Below are 17,023 nucleotides of genomic sequence, written 5' to 3' on the forward strand. Positions count from 1 at the left end.
AGAAAGTTGGTCTTAAGATTGTCCACATAAATGCTCAAAGTTTGGTCAGAAAAATGGATGAGTTCAGGGAACTTTTGGTAGGATCAAATGTTGATATAGTGTGTGTTTCAGAAACATGGTTTGTAAGTGGATACAGTGACGTCCCTTTTGAATGTGATGGCTACGTGTTGCATAGGTCAGACAGATTAGAATACGCAGGTGGTGTGGCGATTTTTGTAAGCAACAAATACACTTCGAAGCTTGTTAAATCAAACCCGATCGAAGGTAGAGTTGAATATTTGTTTCTGGAAGTCGTAGATCCTAGTTTCAAGTCAAAAATGTTAGTCTGTTGTATTTATTGACCCCATCGAATAACCGAATATACTGATCTTTTAGAGTCCGTATCAGACATATCTGTGGCGTACGAAAACGTAATCCTGGCTGGAGATCTAAACAGCAACATGATCCGAGAACAAAGTGTACAAAATGACTTTAACTCTCTTGGCCTAAGCTTGGTAAACTGCCTACTACCAACGCATTTCACAAGTACCTTTAGCTCTTTGTAAGATGTTTTCTTTGTTAGTGAACCGTCAAAAATCTATGACCAGTTGTGTGTGCCAGAGTTACCGACCAATCGGTAGGTAACGAGCCTCCGGCCAAGGCACCCAGAGCTACCCTGGAATTGGTACGCTGACTTGGTAAGTGTACCTTCTACATATGGATGCAACTATGTCGCAATCCAAATAATGTCCAAAAGCGAGATTTGATAATATTACGGAGCACATAAATAGGGAGCAACAAATAATTAGCACATAATATAGGAGCAAATAGCACACCCTAGCAAATCCTACCCTTAATTAACCCTTACCTAACACAATATCACTCCGATCCATTTGACCATTTGTTCAGCTTCATGTCATCTGTGATATGTCGAAGAGATTGCTCGCCCTGTGTGGCAAATTCCTCAACACAGAGGACCTCACATTGCGAACAACTTACCATAGGATTTGATTAGCTTATTTAAAATTCCATGTTTTGTGTCCTTTCAGAATGCGGCAGATGCAAAGTCAGCACCAAAAGGTTAAACCTAACAAGTTCTGCAAAAGAGACTAAACAACTACAAAAATATGATGTTCAAAGACATAAATTCCGAACAGCCTCTATCACACACACTGCAATATATATCTCGAATTAACATAAACATTGATGAATTATCTAATCATAAAATCATATAATCTAATCTAATATAGAAGAAAGAATGTACTAGCCAGACTAAATATTGTACCCAATTTCATTGTGTCAGAACAGGAACTAACGATACTCAGACAGGAGTAAAACGACCCAGAATTATGTAACTTGTCTAATGGACATATTCTCGACATACTAGAATTAGACACTTTTAGGATCGGAATTAAGATCAATAATAGAATTAAGATACCTACGTTTAAACAGAAGGTCTACCAATTCTCACATATTGTCCCTATGCCTATTAATGAATCTAAATTTTTAATCCTACCCAGTTATATGGCATACCATAATGCCAATGATGTACATTATTTTATAAACAAGTGTAATGGGGTAGACAAACACTATATCTGCGAAAATTTGTTATCAATCAAAGACAATCCTGAAACCGAGTGCCCCAATGGCATATTCACGCTAAATACTGCCAATTGTAAAGTCAAGGTGATAGGAAACCAAGAGATAATAACAGAAATAGAACCAGGACACGTCCTTATTGTAAACACAAGCAACTCTACTAAAATCCCTATAAAAGGAAATGGAACTAATAATTACAAAATGCTTTTTCTTCAATCAATGGGTTAGCATACGCTAAGCCTACTAAAATGATATTTGATTAGATTTCCCAAAGCTTGTGATATAAAATATTTAAATGTTGGCATTACTTTTGAAAAATCTGACGATATTTTATTTTGGTAGCATTTCTCATTCATTACTCCTATAGAAAAAATCATATATAATTTGCAGGAACTGAAGATATTTCGCACAGTGTAAAAGCTATTGACGTATCGTATTTTTTCAGGGTAAATGCGCGTGCCGATCGGACATCTATATCCTATAGCTCCCATGGGAACAATACGGTGAAATCACCATGCACACCTATAAACCTAAAACCATCGAACTCATTCGGAAAATCAACTAAAATGATGAACCTTCTACTCTGGGCGGCGTAACATACAAATTTTGTTCACTAACTAAAACACCAACAGAAAAATATTTTATTATCAAGAACATTTTTATAAAATCAAAATTCCTCACATTTCCCCCTTTCTTCGTTCTGTCAAATTCCCCGCCAAACTCGTTCTCCTTGTGATCCCCAGACAGTTCCCCAAAACTTTCCCAGACTGTTCTCCGTAAGACTTCCCTCAGCAAGCGCCCTGAAAGTCCTTTAACTTTCTCACGGCTGCGCTGCGTTAGCCCTTTCTCAGTTACCCAGACAGTTCCCCGAAAGACTTTAACTTACCTAAAACTGCATCTCGTTCCCTAGAGAGTTCCCAGGGTGGAATTTGAATTTCCCGCCCAGACAGTTCCCCGTTGTGAAATCACTAGTTCGATTCCCATAATCTGGCCACTCTACTCAACACGTCCCGTTCGCGTTTATCGATAGTGTGGTTCAGCATTGTCATTGTCGTTGCTGTTATCGATATCGTTGTCATAAGTTGCCAGGACTACCGTTCATTAAGAAATCCAGTATTTTCTAGTACCCATCGATTGCAAATATCGGTCGACCGCCTGTCATCGAGGCGACCCCGTCCCTATATTTCTCAGCGGCAGCGTCGTCCTTCTGCCGGCCCTTCCGCTCCAGACCTTCGCGTTCGGCTGCTGCGGATGACGACTTTTCCGCCATGTCCATGAAAGTAGCAGTACATTTTTCAAAATCAAAAATTTGTTTTAACCATAATTTGCCGTTAATTATCTGTAATTTGTAAGGGAAAAAAATTTTCCGCTCAATTGTTTTAAAAGTTATCCAATGTTCTAACTTGATATATACACAAAACTAAACTTTAACTTTTTCAACATTTTATTTTATTTACACGGAATTGCCGTTAATTATCCGTAAATTATTTTAACTTGATATCAAGCTAAGCAGTACACCCCCATTAACTTAAACTTTTCGAAAATTTTCTTTTGCAGGAAATCGCCGTTAATTATTTGTAAGAGAATTAAATTTGCCTCTTGTGTTTTAATATTTAACGGCAAATTCCTGCAAAAGAAAATTTATGGAAAGTTAAAACTTAGTTTTGTGTACTGATAACTTGATATCAATATCGCTGTGGAATCCTCTTATGTTATTGAACGTGTAAACCTCGTTAGGCTAGTTAAGGGCAATGGCTCCCTTCTCCAGTATCCACTCAGACAGCAGCTCACCCCGGGAGTAGTTTGCGTGTCTCTCAGCAAAGCGAGAGTTTGCTTAACCACATGGGGAATGCTGAATTCGCATCCAGTCCAAGGATTGCGGGAGTTCTGCTGACTTGCAGCAGGAAGGCATCCATGTATCTGAGGTACGGCTCTAGCGGAAAACCGACCCGACAGTATGCGGAGCAAAGGAAGATTGAGCCAAAACTCCCTTGCAGCTTCACGCATAGTCCAAAATCAGTGGTGAGGGGCTCCACTGGCACGCAGATGACATCGTGATGGTCCACAGCAATGGGTGCGTTTCCACTCGGATCAGAAAAGAGCCTTTGCCCTGCGGGCAGCCTTTCCAAAAACTCGGCTCCGAGGTACGGCTCCTGTAGCAGTGCGAACAGGCATTTTGACTATCACATTCTGTCTAAAGCGTCGGACATCGCAACTTCGCCACGACCACAGTTTGCTTGGATGAAGCTAAACATTAATGTCTGGCATTCACCCTTGCCAGCACCGCCGCATACACAGGACAACCCGGCGACAGCAACGGGTAGCCCTTGAATCGGCAATTCCGGCAGTCCGTCGGATTTGTGCAGCCTCGCGCACTGTGGCCGGCCTGTCCGCGCTGGCGGCACACGTTCTCCTTATACCGGCACTGCGCGACTTTGTGGTCAAAGCCAACGCATCTGTGACACGCATATGTGCGCACCAGCGCTCGGCAGTTATAAGCAAACCAGCCGATATACGCCTTGCCTCCGTCCAGTATCTCCAAAGCAGTGGAATTCACTTCAAGCGTCACATTTACTGTGGCGCCATCAGCTGCAGTCCACGGCTTCTCCAGGTGCACCGCTTTCTCAAAGGCAGCCAAGTCCATCACTTCGGCGAAATTGTTCTTGAAGAGCTCCTTCATGAATTCCGCCGGCGTCGTAGCCGTATCCACATTGCTGACCACCACTTTGGGTCGCTGCGCTCCAGGCCAACTTCGCCGAACCTCTTACTCGCAACCCCCGGGGGTGCGACAACAGCTGCAGCATTAGTTGCAGCTTTCACAGCAACGCTCGCAGCGGGAGCGATGGCGGCAGCCTTGGACGTTGACGGCCCTTCAAGCGAGGACAGCGTCTCCTCCAAATCCGGCTCCGGCAAACCCATCTCGCCGCGCATAGCAGCTACCTTAGCCTGCGAAGCAGACTTCGGCGGCGCCTTAGTGCGCTTGCCTTCAGAGCGACCTCTATTGGCACTGCTAGCCCGACTGCTTGCGCTCAAATCGCTGCTTGACAGCTCCAAATTGGCACCCTCTGGAGGGGGCACCGACGCCATCTATCGGACTTTACCGCTTTTTCAAAAGCAGCCAAATCCATCACTTCAGCGAAGTTGTTCTTAAAGAGCTCCTTCATAAACTCGGCTGGCGGCGTAGCCGTGTCTAAATTGCTCACCACTACTTTAGGTCGCTGCGCAGGGTTCTGTTGCACCTCCAGGCCAACTTCGCCGAACCTCTTGCTTGCGACAACCTTCCGAATCTCTACTGACGAAATTTTATAAAGTCAGTCCCGCTGACAAACAAGTTTAAACAAATATTTCAAATTATCATTTCCTTTTAAAAAATTAAGAAGAAGCCAGGGGATGGCTAAATTACAAACAGAACAACCAGGTTAGTCAAGTCTGAGTGAGAGAATTTCTCCAATTACACTAGTCGGCATAATTATTTTGACGAAACTCTTTTTTGACTATTGAACTTAGCGTTGCTGGAAATCGTGAAATAACGGTGCGAAAATGAGGCGCAAAACAAAGAATATATTTTTACCTATGTGCTTGCCAAATTTTATTTCCTCTACCTTTTGCATTCCCTTTCTACTGATAAGAATGCATGTGGACAACGGTTTTCTGCGTGGCACAAGTATTTTGACAACATCTTTATGGAAATATTTTCACACTTTTAAGCACGCAAGAACCAATGAACTTCTGTGTTTCATTTAGAGTAATATTAAACGTTGTTATTAAAACAGAAAGTTATTAAAAATCAGTCAATAACATGGGTAAAACGGCTGAGCTAAGTTTGGTTACCAGATCTTCAATAGTAGCAAAGTTTAACGCTGGAATAGCAGTCAAAGACATTGCCAATGAGTTTTGTGTGTCGCGTCAAACTTTGCACTACCAAATTAAAAAGTTTAAAAAGCATAATGACATGCGTAATTTAAAAAAGATCGGGTGCTAAGCGCAAAACAGATCTCAGTGAAGACCGAGTCCTTGTACGGGAATTTAAAAAAATATTTTTTAAAGCCCCAATCCGCAGCAGATCAATTTAATTTGACAGCTAAGACACCGATTAGTGAGCGCACAGTCCGTCGGCGATTAAAAGAATGCGATTTTAAGACTTATAAAGCCAAGGACGTACCATATATAACAGAAAAAAACAAGCTGAAAAGACTGTCTTTCGCAAAGGAACATCTTCATAAGCCAAAAGAGTTCTGGAGAAGCGTTCTATGGACAGATGAAAGCGCCTTTAAGTATAATTCATCAAAAAATAAATTTTTTGTAAGATTACCAATGGTCCAAAGGCAGAAACTGCGGCCCGTTTGCCAAAAAGTAAGCCATGGTGGAGGCTCTGTGATGTTCTGGGGATGTGTGGCTTATAATGGACTGGGTGACCTCGTTCCTGTCACTGGCTCGATGAACCAAGGCCAGTATTTGCGGGTTCTAAATGATAATGCGTTTAGTTCCGGAGACAGGCTTATTGGACACACCTTCATTTTGCAACAGGATAACGCCCCATGTCACAAAGCCAAAATGATTACAACATTTTTGAAGGATGTTGGTGTTACCACTTTGGACTGGCCACTTCAAAGTCCAGATTTAAATATAATTGAAAATGTCTGGTCTCTTATAAAACGTAAAAGAACAGTATCGTTGAATAAAACCAGAGAGGAGACAATTTCTGAGGTCACTTCCCTTTGGGAAGAGATATCTCTAGAGATTATCCAAAATTTGGTCGATTCAGTACCGCGACGCTTGCAAAAAGTTGTTGAAACCAAAGGAAATTATATATTTTACTTAATTATTTTTTTTCCTTTGGTTTTTTTAAGTTTAAGCTTTATTATTCATATTAAAAGGTACTTGTCAAAATACTTATGCCACCACATGAAAATTACTTTAGCTTATATTTTTTTAAGTTCATATGACAAAATGTTGAATTCATTATTTTTAAGTTTGTATTAGCACTAAGTAAAACAGAAAAAAAATCATTGAGTTATATTAAACCATTAAAAAGTTACATACAAATTTGAACCATTAGTTTTTCGTCAAAATAATTATGCCGACTAGTGTAGGTGGGGAGATAGGTTGCCGCCTTTATTGCAGCGTCATTAGCCGCCATTCCTAGTTTGGCTTCCAAGGTGATTGTTTGGCTGGTGGTGTTTAATATAAAATTCGTACAAAAGTGCTCAATCAGGCGAGGCAACCGCCAACAACAGCAGCAAGTATCACGGCAAAGGAGCCCAAGGGAGGCCTGGAGTTGCAGCCGCGGTAATTTATAAGTCAGTCTAAAATTGTACTCCGGGGCTTAAGCTTCGTTATAAATCCGAATAATTAACCTATGCCCTAACGGGTGTATGGAATATAAAAATATAAAGAACACAATTCATTAATTGGCACCCAACTAAACTAAAGAACCCAACAAACAAAAAAGTAATAAAGTGAACAACAAAAATCACACCCAAAAAAGTGAATAAAACAACTGGCAAACGCCAGAATTTAATCTTACAAATCACACTGCAAGAGTAAAAAATATTAGTTCAAAAAATAATAAAGTGAACAACACAATTCACACCCAAAAAAGTTAAACAACCACGAAAAGCCGGAGTTAAAAATAAATAACACTAAATTGCAAGTGTAAAAAAATAAAATGGTTTTAAAAAAAAAAAATCATCATAGTTCATAAAGTGAACAAAACGAATGAAATAAAAAACACACACTTAGAAAACGGAGCAACCGTGAGAAGTAAAAAGTAGTTACAAGTCATACTGCTGCTACTGGAAAAATTTTTTTTTTGTTTAAAAACAACCGACTAGGCGCCGCTGCCAACCAAACCCCTCGCCCCGCTCGAGGGTACGACAGAAGTCAACGAAGCCACTGCCGCCAGCCAAACCCCTCGCCCCGCTCGAGGGTACGACAACCGCCAGCAGTAGCCGCCTTCATCAACCAAACCCCTCGCCCCGCTCGAGGGTACGACAACCGTCAACGGAAGCCGTTGCCACCGACCGGCCCCGCGGCCCGCACGAAGAACAGAAACGTCACCGAAGAAGCAGCCAATAAAATAAACATGTAAGTGGGCTTCTTGTTATACCCTTGCAGAGGGTATTATAATTTCAGTCAGAAGTTTGCAACGCAGTGAAGGAGACGTTTCCGACCCTATAAAGTATATATATTCTTGATCATCATCACTAGTAGAGTCGATCTAGCCATGTCCGTCTGTCCGTCCGTCTGTCCGTCCGTTTATATGCAAACTAGTCTCTCAGTTTTAAAGCTATCTGCATGAAACTTTCCCAAAAGTTGTCTTTCTATTGCAGGTAGTATATAAGTCGGAACGAGCCGGATCGGACGACTATAGCATATAGCTCCCATAGGAACAATCGGAAAAATAAATGAAAAAAATTATAACTTTTCTGTTTTTTAATTTTTTGTTTAGTCCTTCGACACTTAGTAATGGTTAAATATTTTCGATTTACGGTTTAAATTATATCAAAATCGGACCACTATAGCATAAAGCTCCCATAGGAACAATCGGAAAAATAAATGAAAAAAATTATAACTTTTCTGTTTTTTTATTTTTTGTTCAGTTCTTCGACAAAAAGCAATGGTTACATATTTCAGAATTATGGTTTAGATTTTATCAAAATCGGACGTCTATATCATATAGCTCCCATAGAAATAATAGAAAATATATAAAATAACTATCAAATAATTGAGCTGCTAATTATCATAGCTTCAATGTTTTTAAACATATACGAAGTAAATCATTATTTTAATGTTTTCAAAAATGTTAAATTCTTGCAATAGCTGCAAGGGTATATGAACTTCGGCTTGCCGAAGTTTGCTTTCTTTCTTGTTGTTCTTGTTCTTATTCGCAACGAAAAATAAATTAAATTTCAATAAAGTGGCTGTAGCACAATTCTGCATATTGCAACAAATATATTTTTATACAAAGAAAAATTCAGTTCGCAATTCGTGCCTGCCTACACTGTATTCTTTGGTGTTTTTTAATTTTTTTTTTTAGTTCTTCGAGATATAGTAATGGTTAAATATTTCAGAATTACGGTTTAAATTTCATCAAAATCGGACGACTATAGCATATAGCTCCCATAGGAACAATCGTATAGCTGCCATAGGAACTATCGAATAATTAAGCTGCAAATCATTATAGCTTCAATGTTTTTAAACATACTCGCAAGTAAAACAATCCTGAAACCGAGTGCCTCAATGGCATATTCACGCTAAATACTGCCAATTGTAAAGTCAAGGTGATAGGAAACCAAGAGATAATAACAGAAATAGAACCAGGACACGTCCTTATTGTAAACACAAGCAACTCTACCATTGCATCAAATTGTTCAACTAAAATCCCTATAAAAGGAAATGGAACTAATAATTACAAAATGCTTTTTCTTCAATCAATGGGTTAGCATACGCTAAGCCTACTAAAAGGATATTTCATTAGATTTCCCAAAACTTGTGATATAAAATATTTAAATGTTGGCATTACTTTTGAAAAATCTGACGATATTTTATTTTAGCATTTCTCAATTGAGAATGTAATAAAAAATGGTACTAGCATTCATTACTCCTATAGAAAAAATCATATATAATTTGCAGGAACTGAAGATATTTCGCACAGTGTAAAAGCTATTGACGTATCGTATTTTTTCAGGGTAAATGCGCGTGCCGATCGGACATCTATATCCCATAGCTCCCATGGGAACAATACGGTGAAATCACCATGCACACCTATAAACCTAAAACCATCGAACTCATTCGGAAAATCAACTAAAATGATGAACCTTCTACTCTGGGCGGCGTAACATACAAATTTTGTTCACTAACTAAAACACCAACAGAAAAATATTTTATTATCAAGAACATTTTTATAAAATCAAAATTCCTCACATTTCCCCCTTTCTTCGTTCTGTCAAATTCCCCGCCAAACTCGTTCTCCTTGTGATCCCCAGACAGTTCCCCAAAACTTTCCCAGACTGTTCTCCGTAAGACTTCCCTTAGCAAGCGCCCTGAAAGTCCTTTAACTTTCTCACGGCTGCGCTGCGTTAGCCCTTTCTCAGTTACCCAGACAGTTCCCCGAAAGACTTTTACTTACCTAAAACTGCATCTCGTTCCCTAGAGAGTTCCCTGGGTGGAATTTGAATTTCCCGCCCAGACAGTTCCCCGTTGTGAAATCACTAGTTCGTTTCCCGTAGTCTGGCCACTCTACTCAACACGTCCCGTTCGCGTTTATCGATAGTGTGGTTCAACATTGTCATTGTCGTTGCCGTTATCGATATCGTTGTCATAAGTTGCCAGGACTGCATCGGTGTGACCGTTCATTAAGAAATCCAGTATTTTCTAGTACCCATCGATTGCAAATATCGGTCGACCGCCTGTCATCGAGGCGACCCCATCCCCATATTTCTCAGCGGCAGCGTCGTCGTTCTGCCGGCCCTTCCGCTCCAGACCTTCGCGTTCTGCTGCGGATGACTACTTTTCCACCATGTCCATGAAAGTAGCAGTACAACTTTCAAAATCAAAAATTTTTTTTAACCATAATTTGCCGTTAATTTGTAAGGGAAAAAAAATTTTCCGCTCAATTGTTTTAAAAGTTATCCAATGTTCTAACTTGATATATACACAAAACTAAACTTTAACTTTTTCAACATTTTATTTTATTTACACGGAATTGCCGTTAATTATCCGTAAATTATTTTAACTTGATATCAAGCTAAGCAGTACACCCCCATTAACTTAAACTTTTCGAAAATTTTCTTTTGCAGGAAATCGCCGTTAATTATTTGTAAAAGAATTAAATTTGCCTCTTGTGTTTTAATATTTAACGGCAAATTCCTGCAAAAGAAAATTTTCGAAAAGTTAAAATTTAGTTTTGTGTACTGATAACTTGATATCAATATCGCTGTGGAATCCTCTCATGTTATTGAACGTGTAAACCTCGCTAGGCTAGTTAAGGGCAATGGCTCCCTTCTCCAGTATCCACTCAGACAGCAGCTCACCCCGGGAGTAGTTTGCGTGTCTCTCAGCAAAGCGAGAGTTTGCTTAACCACATGGGGAATGCTGAATTCGCATCCAGTCCAAGGATTGCGGGAGTTCTGCTGACTTGCAGCAGGAAGGCATCCATGTATCTGAGGTACGACGGAGCAAAGGAAGATTGAGCCAAAACTCCCTTGCAGCTTCACGCATAGTCCAAAATCAGTGGTGAGGGGCTCCACTGGCACGCAGATGACATCGTGATGGTCCACAGCAATGGGTGCGTTTCCACTCGGATCAGAAAAGAGCCTTTGCCCTGCGGGCAGCCTTTCCAAAAACTCGGCTCCGAGGTACGGCTCCTGTAGCAGTGCGAACAGGCATTTTGACTATCACATTCTGTCTAAAGCGTCGGACATCGCAACTTCGCCACGACCACAGTTTGCTTGGATGAAGCTAAACATTAATGTCTGGCATTCACCCTTGCCAGCACCGCCGCATACACAGGACAACCCGGCGACAGCATATGATGCTCCGACGGGTAGCCCTTGAATCGGCAATTCCGGCAGTCCGTCGGATTTGTGCAGCCTCGCGCACTGTGGCCGGCCTGTCCGCACTGGCGGCACACGTTCTCCTTATACCGGCACTGCGCGACTTTGTGGTCAAAGCCAACGCATCTGTGGCACGCATATGTGCGCACCAGCGCTCGGCAGTTATAAGCAAACCAGCCGATATACGCCCTGCTTCCGTCCAGTATCGCCAAAGCAGTGGAATTCACTTCAAGCGTCATATTTACTGTGGCGCCATCAGCTGCAGTCCACGGCTTCTCCAGGTGCACCGCTTTCTCAAAGGCAGCCAAGTCCATCACTTCGGCGAAATTGTTCTTGAAGAGCTCCTTCATGAATTCCGCCGGCGTCGTAGCCGTATCCACATTGCTGACCACCACTTTAGGTCGCTGCGCAGGGTTCTGTTGCACCTCCAGGCCAACTTCGCCGAACCTCTTGCTTGCGACAACCTTCCGAATCTCTACTGACGAAATTTTATAAAGTCAGTCCCGCTGACAAACAAGTTTAAACAAATATTTCAAATTATCATTTCCTTTTAAAAAATTAAGAAGAAGCCAGGGGATGGCTAAATTACAAACAGAACAACCAGGTTAGTCAAGTCTGAGTGAGAGAATTTCTCCAATTAGGTGGGGAGATAGGTTGCCGCCTTTATTGCAGCGTCATTAGCCGCCATTCCTAGTTTGGCATCCAAAGTGATTGTTTGGCTGGTGGTGTTTAATATAAAATTCGTACAAAAATGCTCAATCAGGCGAGGCAACCGCCAACAACAGCAGCAAGTATCACGGCAAAGGAGCCCAAGGGAGGCCTGGAGTTGCAGCCGCGGTAATTTATCAGTCATTCTAAAATTGTACTCCGGGGCTTAAGCTTCGTTATAAATCCGAAAAATTAACCTATGCCCTAACGGGTGTATGGAAATAAAGGAAATATAAAAATATAAAGAACACAATTCATTAATTGGCACCCAACTAAACTAAAGAACCCAACAAACAAAAAAGTAATAAAGTGAACAACAAAAATCACACCCAAAAAGTGAATAAAACAACTGGCAAACGCCAGAATTTAAACTTACAAATCACACTGCAAGAGTAAAAAATATTAGTTCAAAAAATAATAAAGTGAACAACACAATTCACACCCAAAAAAGTTAAACAACCACGAAAAGCCGGAGTTAAAAATAAATAACACTAAATTGCAAGTGTAAAAAAATAAAAAGGTTTTAAAAAAAAAAAAAATCATCATAGTTCATAAAGTGAACAAAACGAATGAAATAAAAAACACACACTTAGAAAACGGAGCAACCGTGAGAAGTAAAAAGTAGTTACAAGTCATACTGCTGCTACTGGAAAAATTTTTTTTTTTGTTTAAAAACAACCGACTAGGCGCCGCTGCCAACCAAACCCCTCGCCCCGCTCGAGGGTACGACAGAAGTCAACGAAGCCACTGCCGCCAGCCAAACCCCTCGCCCCGCTCGAGGGTACGACAACCGCCAGCAGTAGCCGCCTTCATCAACCAAACCCCTCGCCCCGCTCGAGGGTACGACAACCGTCAACGGAAGCCGTTGCCACCGACCGGCCCCGCGGCCCGCACGAAGAACAGAAACGTCACCGAAGAAGCAGCCAATAAAATAAACATGTAAGTGGGCTTCTTGTTATACCCTTGCAGAGGGTATTATAATTTCAGTCAGAAGTTTGCAACGCAGTGAAGGAGACGTTTCCGACCCTATAAAGTATATATATTCTTGATCATCATCACTAGTAGAGTCGATCTAGCCATGTCCGTCTGTCCGTCCGTCTGTCCGTCCGTTTATATGCAAACTAGTCTCTCAGTTTTAAAGCTATCTGCATGAAACTTTCCCAAAAGTTGTCTTTCTATTGCAGGTAGTATATAAGTCGGAACGAGCCGGATCGGACGACTATAGCATATAGCTCCCATAGGAACAATCGGAAAAATAAATGAAAAAAATTATAACTTTTCTGTTTTTTAATTTTTTGTTTAGTCCTTCGACACTTAGTAATGGTTAAATATTTTCGATTTACGGTTTAAATTATATCAAAATCGGACCACTATAGCATAAAGCTCCCATAGGAACAATCGGAAAAATAAATGAAAAAAATTATAACTTTTCTGTTTTTTTATTTTTTGTTCAGTTCTTCGACAAAAAGCAATGGTTACATATTTCAGAATTATGGTTTAGATTTTATCAAAATCGGACGTCTATATCATATAGCTCCCATAGAAATAATAGAAAATATATAAAATAACTATCAAATAATTGAGCTGCTAATTATCATAGCTTCAATGTTTTTAAACATATACGAAGTAAATCATAATTTTAATGTTTTCAAAAATGTTAAATTCTTGCAATAGCTGCAAGGGTATATGAACTTCGGCTTGCCGAAGTTTGCTTTCTTTCTTGTTGTTCTTGTTCTTGTTCGCAACGAAAAATAAATTAAATTTCAATAAAGTGGCTGTAGCACAATTCTGCATATTGCAACAAATATATTTTTATACAAAGAAAAATTCAGTTCGCACTTCGTGCCTGCCTACACTGTATTCTTTGGTGTTTTTTAATTTTTTTTTTTAGTTCTTCGAGATATAGTAATGGTTAAATATTTCAGAATTACGGTTTAAATTTCATCAAAATCGGACGACTATAGCATATAGCTCCCATAGGAACAATCGTATAGCTGCCATAGGAACTATCGAATAATTAAGCTGCAAATCATTATAGCTTCAATGTTTTTAAACATACTCGCAAGTAAATCACAATTTTAACGTTTTCAAGAGTATTAAGTTGAAATTGCTGCAAGGGTATATGAACTTCGGCTTGCCGAAGTTTGTTTGCTTTCTTGTTTTTATACCCTTGCAGAGAGTATTATAATTTCAGTCAGAAGTTTGCAACGCAGTGAAGAAGACATCTCCGACCCTATAAAGTATATATATTCTTGATCAGCATCACTAGTAGAGTCGATCTAGCCATGTCCGTCTGTCCGTCCGTCTGTCAGTCTGTCCGTCTGTCCGTCCGTTTATATGCAAACTAGTCTCTCAGTTTTAAAGCTATCTGCATGAAACTTTCCCAAAAGTTGTCTTTCTATTGCAGGTAGTATATAAGTCGGAACGAGCCGGATCGGACGACTATAGCATATAGCTCCCATAGGAACAATCGGAAAAATAAATGAAAAAAATTATAACTTTTCTGCTTTTTAATTGTTTGTTTAGTCCTTCGACATTTAGTAACGGTTAAATATTTCCGATTTACGGTTTAAATTATATCAAAATCGGACGACTATAGCATATAGCTCCCATAGGAACAATCGGAAAACAAAAGAAATAAATTATAACTTTGCTGTTTTTTAATTTTTTGTTTAGTCCTTCGACACTTAGTAATGGTTAAATATTTTCGATTTCCGGTTTAAATTATATCAAAATCGGACCACTATAGCATAAAGCTCCCATAGGAACAATCGGAAAAATAAATGAAAAATATTATAACTTTTCTGTTTTTTAATTTTTTGTTCAGTTCTTCGACATAAAGCAATGGTTACATATTTCAGAATTATGGTTTAGATTTTATCAAAATCGGACGTCTATATCATATAGCTCCCATAGAAATAATAGAAAATATATAAAATAACTATCAAATAATTGAGCTGCTAATCATCATAGCTTCAATGTTTTTAAACATATACGAAGTAAATCATAATTTTAATGTTTTCAAAAATGTTAAATTCTTGCAATAGCTGCAAGGGTTTATGAACTTCGAAGTTTGCTTTCTTTCTTGTTGTTCTTGTTCTTGTTCGCAACGAAAAATAAATTAAATTTCAATAAAGTGGCTGTAGCACAATTCTGCATATTGCAACAAATATATTTTTATACAAAGAAAAATTCAGTTCGCACTTCGTGCCTGCCTACACTGTATTCTTTTTCTATATAATAATTAAAAATTAAAAATTACAAGTAATTTTTTCCCCAAAAATCTTTTGTAAGAGCATTTAAGAATTCAACTTAAGCATATTAATAAAAATTATAAATGAAAGTTTAAAATAAATAAATGGAATAGAATAAATATATTCCATCTTTATGAAAAAAATTCTCGCTCGCTCATAAAAAAGCTAATGTTCAGAAACAACGACACAGACTCATCGGGCGATGAACTCATAGAGGAATATAAGCAACTTTTAGCACAAAAAAGTGGGGGAATACAAGCAGAAAATAGCGAAAGTGAGGACTGTGAGCCCTCATCCAGTAGGGCCAATATATCCTTAAGGAAAAGAACTTTGGATAATTTTATTCCATTAAATACCCCCTCACAAGAACCACAAACCATGCAGCCCGAACAAATCACAAGCATGGGAGCGGCCATAAGTGAGGCCCTAGAAGGACAGCAAAAGCAGTTTGACGAAAAATTAAGTGTAATCATGGGGGAACTAAACATTTTAAAAAAAAGAGACCCCAAAAATAGAAATCTTTAAAAGAAATATTATACCAGGAGCCGAGTGCAACGAGCCCCTAGACATTATAAAATCAGTCCCCGAATTTGATGGGAAACAGGAAAATTACGTATCCTGGAGACAGGCCGCCATCGCAGCTTATAAGGTCTTTGAGCCTTACTTGGGCAGCAGTCGGCATTATCAAGCCGTGGCCATCCTTAGAAATAAAGTTAGAGGCCCGGCAGTGGCCGTGTTAGCTTCATTTAATACAGTACTTAACTTTCACGCTATATTAGCCCGCCTCGATTTTACATATGCGGACAAAACTCCAGCTCATGTAATTCAACAGGAGTTAAGCCTTTCAAGGCAAGGAGATTTACCGCTACTTAAATATTATGATGAAGTCGAAAAAAGGTTAACACTTCTGACAAATAAGATAGTAATGACGCACGACGCTGCCGCTGTAGCCGTACTTAATAACAAATTTAGAGAAGACGCACTTCATGCGTTCGTTTCTGGCTTAAAGAAGTCATTAAAAATTGTCGTTTTCCCGGCGCAACCACGGGACCTGCCAACGGCACTAGCTCTTGCACAAGAGGCAGAATCAAGCAATGATAGGAGCATATTCGCGGCCAGATTCGCTCGGCATAGCGAAGAAAAAATAAATAAGGCCAGTAATTACCGACCAACCTCGTGGAAAAACCCACCACAACAGTCAAGCTCACCTATCTATGAGCCGAACCAAAACACAGGGGCAATTAAAAAAAACCCTTACTTTACCAGAGGTAAAAACTGGGGAAATAATCAAACGCCCTCGTCCAAACAAAACACTCATCCTTACGTAGAAAACACTCAGGCCCGGCCAAAACCAGAGCCCATGGAGGTAGATACTTCCTCTAAATTTAGACAGAATACAAACTGGCGAAAGGACCAGTCGGCACGAAGCCAACAAAAAATAAACTTCATGCCAGAAGGAAAACCGTCTGAACAAAGACTGAAGATGATTTAGACGCAGATGATATCTGCAATTTTTTAGAATAAAATCCCTGCTCCCTTATATTACTCGTAGGTTAGCAGGGCAAAAAATAAAACTATTAATCGATACAGGAACATCAAAAAATTATATTGCGCAACTCCCGACGCTTAAAGGCATCGTGGAAGTGGACAACCCGTTCAATGTAAGGTCAATTCATGGCCACACACAAATTACAAAAAAATGTTTGATTTCAATATTTCAAACAAAATCAAGCAATAAAAAACGCTTTTGATAATATGATTAAAAAAAACTGTAAAGCTTTCGCTGATCCAGACGAGGCTTTACCCTACAACATAAATACTATTGCAACAATAAAAACAGATGGGGAGCCGGTGTACTCAAAAACGTACCCACATCCCATGGGTGTGACAGAATTCGTAAACTCAGAGGTTAAACAACTTCTAGAG

General features: G+C 39.6%; 1 protein-coding gene across 2 annotated transcripts in view; it reads left to right on the forward strand.

The window, feature by feature from the left end:
* LOC121467329 overlaps positions 1-17,023 on the forward strand; it is a 45,168-nt gene that overhangs the window by 19,385 nt on the left and 8,760 nt on the right. The window contains exon 1 of one of the 2 annotated variants that reach the window (XM_041708719.1): positions 12,390-12,782. The exons of the other annotated variant lie outside the window; for it this stretch is intronic. The gene's annotated coding sequence lies outside the window, so the exon portion shown is untranslated. Of the gene's footprint in view, positions 1-12,389; positions 12,783-17,023 lie in introns of those variants that run through there. 2 annotated transcript variants of the gene reach the window in all.

The sequence above is a fragment of the Drosophila elegans genome, unplaced genomic scaffold (assembly GCF_018152505.1).
Source record: "Drosophila elegans isolate 14027-0461.03 unplaced genomic scaffold, ASM1815250v1 contig_149, whole genome shotgun sequence".
In the NCBI taxonomy this organism is placed as follows: Eukaryota; Metazoa; Arthropoda; class Insecta; order Diptera; family Drosophilidae; genus Drosophila; species Drosophila elegans.